Source organism: Rattus rattus, chromosome 16 (assembly GCF_011064425.1).
Source record: "Rattus rattus isolate New Zealand chromosome 16, Rrattus_CSIRO_v1, whole genome shotgun sequence".
Classification (NCBI taxonomy): domain Eukaryota; kingdom Metazoa; phylum Chordata; class Mammalia; order Rodentia; family Muridae; genus Rattus; species Rattus rattus.
In genome coordinates, this window is record NC_046169.1 from 9,689,166 (window position 1) to 9,699,456 (window position 10,291).

Genomic DNA, 10,291 nt, shown 5'->3' on the forward strand with positions numbered 1-10,291 from the left:
ATACCAAGATTCGTATCCAGTTGCTCTCTTCCACCTTACTGAGGCAGGTTCTCTCAGTCAAACACAGCTCAGTGAGGCGACAAGTCTTGCAAGCCAGCTTGCTGCCAAGATCTTCTGATTTCCCCTTCCCAGGCTGTAATAACAGGTGTAGAGCCACACCCATCCTGCACTTTCCTGAGTTTCTGGGGATCTGAACTTTAGTCCTCACGGTAGAACAGCAAGTGCTTTTAACTCCTGAGCTGGCTCCCTCGCCCTTTTCCTAACTCTAGTAGTTTCTTTATTGTACTTAATCTCTCCCTGGTTCAAATCTGACTGCTACCAGACACACTGGTAAACAGAGAGAGGGTGTCAGGCAAGGGGGATTAGTTTTAAGATATGGACTTCTAATTATTTGAGAAGATGGAGGATTTGTGAAAATGTCTGTCCAGAGGCTGAGGATGTACTCCGTTGGCAGAGTACTTTCCCCGGCATGCACAAAGACTTGGTTTCCAATTCCAGCTACTGTGTAAACCAGATGTGGTGGGACGTGCCTGTGACCCTGGGTGTTGGGAAGTAGAAACAAGAGGCTTAGAAATTCAGGGTCCAGGGTTGGGGATTTAGCTCAGTGGTAGAGCGCTTGCCTAGCAAGAGCAAGGCCCAAGAAAGGCCCTGGGTTCGGTCCCCAGCTCCGGAAAAAAAAAAAAAAAAAAAAATTCAGGGTCCAGGGAATTAGCTCAGTGGTAGGGGGTCCCAGCTCCAGGAAAAAAAAAAAAAAAAGAAATTCAGGGTCCAGAGTTGGGGATTTTCAGTAATAGAGCGCTTGCCAGCAAGTGCAAGACCCTGGTTAGGTCCCCAGCTCCGAAAAAAAAAAAAAAAAAAAAAAAAAAAAAATTCAGGGTCCTTGAAGTTTAGTCCCTTCATTATGTACTGTACTGCTATATTCTATACCCAAAGGTATAGGCCTACAAGTGACTTCTCCTGTTTCCAAGCTTGTCTTGTGCAAACCTTGTTCCTTGACTTAAAACTATGGGTTAAATAAAATTGGCTGCAGCCAATTACTGGAGGGATTAGAGGTAGGTGGGTTTGGAGTGAGCTGGTTGGGGGAGAGGAGAAGAGGAAGAACAGGAAAGGGAGGAGGAAGCTGCCATGGGGGTGGGGGTTGGGGGACCATGAGCACATGGCCTGGAGAAACAGCAAGTATCTGGGGTACACTGCTGGGAAGGTAGCCAGGCCAGCAGTTAAAAGAGTAGATTAGGGGTTGCCTCCCAGTAATTGTCAAAGCCAAATAAAATAACCACAGTCTGAGTCTCATTTATTTGTAAGCTAGTCGGGGGTGAGCTTAAATTGTGTGTACGACATTTTGGTGAACCTTATATTGGGCATAGAACCAAACTATCTGAGACTTCCTCTTAGCACAAGGCCCAACATCGTGCTGGGACACAGCCCTAAATGCAGCGGCTGGATTTCCAACAAGCACAGTGATAGGATCTGGGTATCTCAAGGCTTGGGAAACCAGATAGCCAAACCAAGCCCTACTCTCCCAGCCACCCACACCTCAGTGGCTGAAGCCTACAATTGGTACAAACAATGCCTTGCTGGTTGCAACTAGGGCCCAAGCCCTGAGCTAACCACTCCAGGGCCTCAGTGCTGGACTCACACCAATTTTTTTTTTCAATAGAAAAAGGGCCCTAACAGGTCACCCATAGGAGACAACACCACCAGTTTGGGAGCACAAAAACCACAGGTTTTTTCCTATAATAAGCCCCTCCCTACGAATAAAAAATCAGAAACCACTACAGAGTCCTGAATTGAACACCAAAAGTAGGATAAGGCACAGAAAACTTTGGATCAGGTAATAGGGTTAGAAGTTGGCATTTTGGGGGAAAAAATATACACAAAAAGATGATAAACACAGTAAAGACTTTTTGGACCCAAAGTAAAACTACTGAAGTTTGAAAGGGTTGGCTTTAGAGGAAATTGACACCTTGCCAGTTGTAATTATTGCATTGTCAAGCTTCACCCTTGTCCTAATGAGCATTTTGGTTTGCTGTGTCTTTTCAATGAAAAGAGCCTTAGAAAAAAATTTTACAAGCCTTAAAAAAATCGAATTTTTTTTTATAAAACAGAATGAAAGCACTGTCAAGGCATTAGAGGGGGGATACTGAAAATTATAAATCAGAAGGTGGAGACTGTTGTCCGAGAAAAAGAAAAAGGATAAAATATGGAAGCATATGTTAGAAAACAACTTAGAGGGGTTGGGGATTTAGCTCAGTGGTAGAGCGCTTGCCTAGCAAGCGCAAGGCCCTGGGTTCAGTCCCCAGCTCCGAAAAAAAAAAAAAAAGAAAACAACTTAGAGACATTTATGAACAAAAAGAAAACAACTTAGAGACATTTATGAACAAAAAGAAAACAACTTAGAGACATTTATGAACAAAAAGAAAACAACTTAGAGACATTTATGAACAAAATTGAGGAGTATACTTATATAATAAGGATAGGAAAAACAAACAGACTTAGAGAAATTTATAAGTAAAATTGAGGGGGAGACTAAGGTAATAAAGATACAAGAAAGGAAAATAAAAAAATTAGAAGTCTTAGAAGAAAATTTATGAAAGACTATAAGTAAAATTGAATAGACTAGGGATGGAACAGAGGCCAGTACCGACAGCATTACCTCACAACAAGAGTTTGAAACGGCAGTCTATTTCTGTTAAAAAAGAAAAAGAAAAAGAAAGAAAAAGAAAAACCAAAATAACTAAAATGATTTTCCCAGCTTTGATAAGGGAATTGGAAGGAGATGAAGAAAATCCACAGGGTCACGGAGAATTCAAACGACGACCTATAGAGGCACAGGATGTAAAAGGTTTAGGGAAGCAATCATGAGCCATGGCTTACACTCACCGTGTGCCAAACGGATACTCAATAACTGGGCTACCCGGAACCCTACGATCCTCAGTGATTGGAGAGATTTGCTGACAGCCATCCTAGAGCCTGGCCCTCAACTACAATAACTGACACAGTGGAAAGATAAGGGTTTGATTATGGAAGGGTGAAATAGGACTATGGGCATTGATATTGTCAAGGTTCAGTTACTAGGTGAAGGCCCAGGTTGGGGATTTAGCTCAGTGGTAGAGCGCTTGCCTAGCAAGCACAAGGCCCTGGGTTTGGTCCTCAGCTCTGAACAAACAAACAAACAAACAAACAAACTAGGTGAAGGCCCATCTCCTTAATTAGGAGTACACATTGCTCTTGAGGATGCTGTCCTAGAACAAAGTCTCACAACAGCCTTAAATGCTTGAAACAAGGTTGAACAACAGGGACGAACTGAGTCATTTACAAAGATAGCCCAGGGTTCAAATGAACCTTTCACAGACTTTTTACAAAGACCAACCACAGCTCTACCTAGAGCAATATCAGATCCAAATGCTAGAGAAATCTTTTTTTTTTCTTTTCTTTTTTTCAGGGCTGGGGACCAAACCCAGGGCCTTGTGCTTGCTAGGCAAGCGCTCTACCACTGAGCTAAATCCCCAACCCCATGCTAGAAAAATCTTAATAGAATCTTTAGCTTTTGAAAATGCTAATGGCAAATGCAAAGGGGTAATTTAAACTATTAATAGCAAGATCTACACCTCTTTATGAATGGATTAAAACTACTGCAGACACAGAAGCAAGTGCTCCCAATGCAACTGTGGCTGGGCAAACCATTACAGGAGATAAAGAAAAACAAGATACCCATTGCTGTGGCTGTCAAAGATCCAGTTGGATCAGAGGTTATTGGGTCGTGTGTTCTTTCTTTTGGCGATTTGACTTTGGGAGAGTATGTGGTGGCAGAGACACTGGGCCGCCATGGAGTTGGGATGTGTGTTTCTGGCAAGAGATCTACCAGATATCTTGGGGCACTGTGGTGCCGGATCTAGAGGGGGTAAAAGAAAACCATTTAATACAATTTTACGACAACAGTGAAGTCTTAATGGATTAAATGTATAGGACCAGAAGGTCAGGGGAAGGCCATATGTGGCGGATACAGCCATGACTTTATGGGGACAAGGTCTATTGCAACAGTGGGACACACAGATTAGCATTTCTCCAAGTTTAGAGATAGGTCCTAAGGAGGTGTTTTAATAAAGAAATTAAAGGAGGTTATCAGGGACAGCTGCAGACTGTTCAGGCTATCCACAGACAGAGTACAGCAGAGGCTAACTCTTCAACCTTGACTGAGGAAGCCACTGATGACTAAACACCAACAGCCTAACCGCTAAGGTTGTTGACTGAGCAACCTGTTTGGATTGAGCAATAGCCCATCGCAAAGGACAAATACAGGCACTAGAACAGCTAGTCTAAGAGCAGCTGGAGGCTCGACACGTAGAGGAGTCTACCAGCCCTTGGAACTCTCTTGTATTTGTCATTAAAAAGAAATCTGGGGCTGGAGAGATGGCTCAGCCGTTAAAGGCTAGGCTCACAACCAAATATATAAAAAGAAATCTGGCAAACAGAGGATGGTAACAGATCTGAGAGCAGTTGACAAAAATTATTCAGTCAATGGGTTCCTTACTGCCTGGAAACCTACTGCCATCCTTGTTACCTAAGAATGGCCTACCATAGTGACTGATCTAAAGGGTTGTTTGTTTGTTTGTTTCACAATCCCTTTATAAGAACAAGATAGAGCATTGCCTTCGCAGTGCCCACATTTAACCAACCAAAAGGTACCAGTGGAAAGTCCTGCCACCTTACACCAATATTTTGTACAGCAGCCATTGGAAATAATTCGTAAACAATGTCCTCAATCCATAATTTACCATTATATGGATGATGTTTTGCTGGTCGGTTCAAATAGAGATCCCTTAGAGCAAATGTTTACTAAAGCTAAAACATTTTTTTCTTTTTGCTTTATTGAGGATTACAAATTGTTCTTTAAAAAAAATACAAAGAGGAAATTCTGTTAATTACCTAAGATATAAGATAAATCTGCAGGAAATTTGACCACAAAAGGTACAAATCAGGAAAGACCAGTTAAATATTCTTAATGATTTTCAAAAGTTAAGGGGAGATATTAACTGGTTTTGGGCTACAACTGGTTTGACCACTGAGAAGAGCTGTGTAATTTATTTCAAACCTTGCAATGTGATAAAGGAATAGTCCAAGAAGATTGTCAGCTGAAGCTGAAAAGGAATTGGCTCTAATAGAAAAGAAGTTACAGAATGCCCATAATAGAGTGTATTGACTTACTGTATTTTAGTTATCCTGCCTTCTACTCATTCTCCAACAGGAATTCTTATGCAGAGGGAAGATTATCTCTTAGAGTCAATTTTTCAGTTATGAATTATTGTATTTATTTACATCCCAAACATTGCCTCCTTTCCCAGTCCCCACTCCCAGAGTTCTTCACCTTCCTTCCCCATTGCCTCTGAGAGAGTGCTTCCCTGTCCCAGAGGTACTCCCTTCCCTGGGGCATCAAGTCTCTATAGGATTAGGCACATCCTCTCCCACTGAGTCCAGACAAGTCAGTCCTCTGCTACACATGTGCCTTGGGCTTTGATCAGTCCAGGTATGAGCTTTGGTTGGTAGCTTAGTCTCTGGGAGCTCCCAGGGCTCCAGGCTAGTTGATACTGCTGGTCTTCTATCCCCTTCAGCTCCTTCAGTCCTAACTCATCCATAGGGGCCCCGACCTTAGTCCAGTGCTTGGCAGTATCTGCATCTGTCTCAGTCAGCTGCTGGTAGAGCCTCTCAGAGGACAGCTATGCTCAATGCCTGTCTGCAAGCATGATATAGCATCAGTGATAGTGTCAGGGTTTGCTACCCACCCATGGATGGATCCCAAGTCACTAGTCAGCCATTCCTTCAGTCTCTGCTCCATTTTTGTCCCTGCATGTTTTTTTAGACAGGAACATGGTGGGTTGGTGTCCTGATCCCTCCGCTGAGGGCCTTGTCTAACTACTAGAGGTGGTCTCTTCAGGTTCCATCTCCCCTGTTGAGCCTGTTGGCTGAGGTCACCCACAATGAATCCTGGGAGCCTCTCATATCCCAGGTCTCTAGAACTTTCTAGAGCTTCCCTTCACCCCAACTCCCCAACCCAGGGAGCAGCATATTTTCATTCATTCTCCTGGACCTCATGGTTTCTCTCCTGTCTCCCCCCAAACCTGAACCTTCCCCCCTTTTCCCTTCCCCTTCTCTCTCCCTCCCTCTACTTCCTGGGATTATTTTGTTCCCCCTTCTAAATGGGATTGGAGCATCGTCATGTGGTCCTTCCTTCTTGTTTAACATCTGAGGGTCTGTGGGTGTATCGTGGATATTTTGTACATTTTGGCTAATATCCACTTATCAGTGAGTACATAGCATTCATATCCTTTTAGATCTGGCTTACCCAATTCAGTTTTCTAGTTCCATCCATTTGCCTGCAAAATTCACAGTGTCCTCATTTTTAGTAGCTGAATAGTATTCTGTTGTGTAAACGAACCACATTTTCTGTATCCATTCTTCACTCGAAGGACATCTGGGTTGTTTCGAGCTTCTGGCTCCTATGACTAAGACTGCTATGAACATAGTGGAGCACGTGTCCTTGTGGTGTGGTGGAGCATTGTTCAGGTTTATGCCCAGGGCATGTTCAGCTGAGTCTTCAGGTAAAACTAATTCCGATTTCTTTTTTTTTTTTTTTTTTTGACGAATTGCCAAATTGATTTCCCGAGTGGTTGCACCAGTTTGCAATCCCACCAGCAATGGAGGAGTTCCCCTTCCTCCACGCCCTCCTCAGCGTGTGCTGTTGATTCAGTTTCTGACCTTAGCCATTCTGACTGGTTTAAGGTGGAATTTCGGGGTCGTCTCAATTTGCATTTCCCTGATGACTGAGGATGTTGAATAGTTAGTTCTGTTAGTGCTTCTTGGCTGTTTTCCATTCCTTTGTTGAGGATTCTCTGTTTAGCTCTGCACCCCATTTTAAAATTGGATTATTTGCTTTTTTTTTTTTTTTAAGATTTATTCATTTATTATATATAAGTACACTGTAGCTGTCTTCAGATGCGCCAGAAGAGGGCATCAGATCTCCTTACAGATGGTTGTGAGCCACCATGTGGTTGCTGGGAATTGAACTCAGGACCTCTGGAAGAGCAGTCGGGTGCTCTTAACCGCTGAGCCATCTCTCCAGCCTGGACTTGAAGTTCTTATACAGATCTTTCACCTTCTTGCTTAGTTTGACTTACACCAAGATATTTTGTATTATTTGTGGCTATTGTGAAGAGTGTTTCTAATTTCTTTCTCAGCCCATTTATCATTTGTATAAAGGAAGGCTACTGTTTTGTTTGAGTTAATTTTAAATCTCACCACTTTGCTGAAGTTGTTTAATAGTTGTAGGAGTTCTCCGGTAGAATTTTGGTGGTCGCTTATATATACTCTCATAGCATCCAAAAATAGTGATATCTTGACTTTCTCCTTTCCAATTTGTATCCCTTCGCGCTCCTTTTGTTGTCTAATTGCTCTGGCTAGAACTTCAAGTACTATATTGAATAGATAGGAAGAGAGTAGGCAGCCTTGTCTTGTCCCTGATTTTAGTGGGATTGGTTCAAGTTTCTCTCCATTTAATTTAATGTTGACTATTGGTTTGTTGTATGTTGCTTTTGTTATGTTTATGTCTGTACCATGAATTCCTAATCTCTCTAAGACTTTTAACATGAAGGGGCATGGGATTTTGTCAAAGGCCTTTTCAGCATCTAATGAGATGATCATATGACTCTTTCTTTGAGGTTGTTTATATAGTGGATTATGTTGATGGACTTTCATACATTGAAGCACTCCTGCGTCACTGGAATGAAGCCTACTTGATCATGGTAAAAGATGTTTTTGATATATTCTTGGTTTCGGTTTGTAAGAATTTTATTGAGTATTTTTGCATTAATGTGCATGAGGAAAATCTGTCTGAAGTTCTCTTTCTTTGTTGGAGTCTTTCTGTGGTTTAGGTATCAGGGTGACTGTACTCTCATAAAATGAATTAGGTAGTGTTGCTTCTGTTTCTATTTTGTGGAATAGTTTGAGGAGTATTGGTATTAGCTCTTCTTTGAAGGTCTGATAGAATTCTGTACTAAAACCATCTGGTCCTGGGCTTTTTTTTGGCTGGGAAGTTTTTAATGGCTGCTTCTATTTCTTGAGGGATTATGGAATTGCTTAGATAGTTTACCTGATCTTGATTTAACTTTGGTACATGGTATCTGTCTAAAAAAGTCATACATTTCATCTAGATTTTCCAGTTTTGTTGAGTATAGGCTTTTGTCGTAAGATCCGAGGACTTTTTGAATTTCCTCAGTTTCTGTTGTTATGTCTCCCTTTTCATTTCTGAGTTTGTTAATTTGGATAGTGTCTCTGTGCCTTTTAGTTAGTTTGGGTAAGGGTTTATCTATCTTGTTGATTTTCTCAAAGAACCAGCTCTTGGTTTTGTTGAATCTTTGTTTCTAATTGGTTGATTGCTCTCTTTGTTTCTAATTGGTTGATTTCAGCCCTGAGTTTAACTATTTCCTGTGCCTACTCTTCTTGGGTGTGTTTACTTCTTTTTGTTCTAGAGCTTTCATTTGTGCTGTTAAGTTGTTAGTATAGTATGCAATTTATACTTAAAAGTACTTAGTCCTATGAATTTTCCTCTTAACACTGCTTTCATAAGTCACTGTGTCCCATAAGTTTCAGTATGCTGTGCCTTCATTTTCATTGAATTCTAGGAAGCCTTTAATTTCTTTCTTTATTCCTTCCCTGACCAAGTTATCATTGAGTAGAGAGTTGTTCAATTTCCATGAATATGTGGGCTTCCTGGTGTTTTTGTTGTTATTGACGTCTAGCCTTAGTCCTTGATGATATGATAGGATGCATGGGATTATTTCACTCTTCTTATATCTGTTGAGACTTGTTTTGTGTCTGATTATATGGTCAGTTTTGAAGAAGATTCCATGAAGTGCTGAGAAGGTATATTCTTTTGTTTGGGGGTAAAGTGTTCTGCAGATGTTACATCCATTTGGTTCATAACTTCTGTTAGTTTTACTGTATCTCTGTTTAGTTTCTGTTCTAATGGCCTGTCCATTGGTATGAGTTGGATTTTGAAGTCTCCTACTATTATTATGTGAGGTTTAATGGGTGTTTTGAGCTTTAGTAAAGTTTCTTTTATGAATGTGGGTGCCCTTGCATTTGGAACATCAATGTTCAGAATGGAGGCTTCATCTTGGTGGATTTTTCCTTTGATGAGTATAAAGTATTCTTCCCCATCTCTTTTTATTACTTTTGGTTGAAAGTTTATTTTACTGACTATTAGAATGGTGGTTCCAGCTTGTTTCTTGGGACCATTTGCTTGGAAAGCTCTTTTTCTTCCCTTTACTGAGAGGTAGTGTTTATCTATCCCCCCCAACCCCCCCCGAGGTAGTATCTGTCTCTTTTTTTCCCCCTGAGGTATGTTTCTTATATGCAGCAGAATGAGGGATCCCGCTTATTTATCTAGTCTGTTAACCCATCTCTTTTTATTAGGGAATTGAATCCATTGATGTTGAGAGATATTAATGACCAAAGATTGTTGATTCCTGTTCTTTTTTAATTGGAAATGGTATTATATGTGTATATGATTCTCTTCTTTTGGGTTTGTTGTGAAGTGATTAATTTCTTGTTTTCTTGGGTGTAGTTACCCTCCTTGTGTTGGAGTTTTCCTTCTAGTATTCTCTGTAGGGCTGGATTAGTAAAAAGATATTGTTTAAATTTTTGTTGTGGGGGTTGGGGATTTAGCTCAGTGGTAGAGCTCTTGCCTAGGAAGCGCAAGGCCCTGGGTTCGGTCCCCAGCTCCCAAAAAAAAGAACCAAAAAAAAAAAATTTTGTTTTTGTTGTGGACTATCTTGGTTTCTCCATCTACAGCAACTGAGAGTTTTGCTGGGTATAGTAGTCTGGGCTGGCATCTGTGGTCTCTTAGGGTCTGCATTACATCTGTCTAGGATCTGACTTTTGGAGTCTCTGTTGAGAAGTCTGGTGTAATTCTGATAGGTCTGCCGTTATATGTTACTTGGCCTTTCTCCCTTACAGCTTTTAATATTCTTTCTTTGTTCTGTACATTTAGTGTTTTGATTATTACGTGGTAGGAGGATCTTCTTTACTGGTTCAATCTACTTGGTGTTCTTGTAGGGTTCTTGAACATTTAGTTTTCTTCTGTGATTTTGTTGAAGATGGTTTCTGGCCTTTTAAACTGTGTCTTAGGGTTTTACTGCTGTGATCACACACCATGACCTATGCCACTCTTAAAAGGACAACATCTAATTGGAGCTGGCTTACAGGTTTAGAGTTTCAATCTCTTATCATCAAGGCA